Raw genomic sequence first — 1,106 nt, 5'->3', positions numbered from 1 at the left:
GCGCTATATGTCCTCCATGAAGAAGGAGGTTGGAGGCCAAGATAAGGGCAGCACGGAGTGAAGTCAGCCAGCTATCAGAAATGCATAAAGGCGTGATGAAGGTACCTGAGAAGTACAAGCTGTCAATACCTGAGGCCTTGGAGACTGCCAAGCAAAGATTAACAGGGCTCAGGTACCACACTTGGTCTAAGTTGTCTGCTACCAAGACAACTTAAGCCTTTCCTGGATCAACTATAAAAAGCATATGACTCAATGCCAGGGGAGAAGCTCTGGCTGCCCACCTGAAGAGATAATCAAGAGAAGTAGAAGCCTGGAGAATAAACAGGATGTTCTCCCATGAACCATCGAAAGTGTGTTCTTGGTGGCAGGCTAACAGCAGAACAGACTCACCAAAGATGGTGACTGAACAATACTGAGAAGGCATATGGGAGAAGGAGGCATCACACAACACCAACCTGAGAGACCACAGCAACCTCCCTGAAACAGGATACAGTAACGCTAGCACATATCCAAGAAAAAGTCTCAGGTATGAAGAGCTGGATAGCCCCAGGCCCTGACATGGTCCATACCTACTGGCTGAAGAAGCTGACTGCACTCCATGAGCACCTGGCAACATAAATGGGCTAGCTGTTAACAAATGAAATCCACCCTGAATGGTTAACTGAAGGCAGACAATCCTGATCCTGAAGAACCCTGAGAAAGCGGCAATTCCATCCAACTACAGGCCAATAACCTGCCTCTGCGCAGCATAGAAGCTCCTGTCAGGCATCACTGTAGCCAAGATGAGTAGGCACACAACTCAATACATCAGTGGGGCCCAGAAAGGTATTGGCAAGAGGAGCCAAACACCAGACTGGATAAAACAGTCCCTCAAGACTGAAAGACCAAACAGATCAACCTGGGCACCGCCTGGATTGTTTACAAGAAAGCATATGATTCAATGCCCCACACGTGGCTCCTGGAACACTTGAGACTGTATAACATCAACAGGACTCTAAAAGCCTTCAACAAGAAATCAATAGGGCTGTGGAAGATGACCCTAGAGGCCAAGCCAATAGCACGAATCATCATCAAGTGTGGGATTTACAAAGGAGATTCCATAGGCC

The sequence above is a fragment of the Electrophorus electricus genome, chromosome 25 (assembly GCF_041902795.1).
Source record: "Electrophorus electricus isolate QZ-2024a chromosome 25, ASM4190279v1, whole genome shotgun sequence".
Taxonomy (NCBI): domain Eukaryota; kingdom Metazoa; phylum Chordata; class Actinopteri; order Gymnotiformes; family Gymnotidae; genus Electrophorus; species Electrophorus electricus.
The sequence above is the reverse complement of the archived record's forward strand: the minus strand, read 5'-3'. Positions refer to the sequence as shown.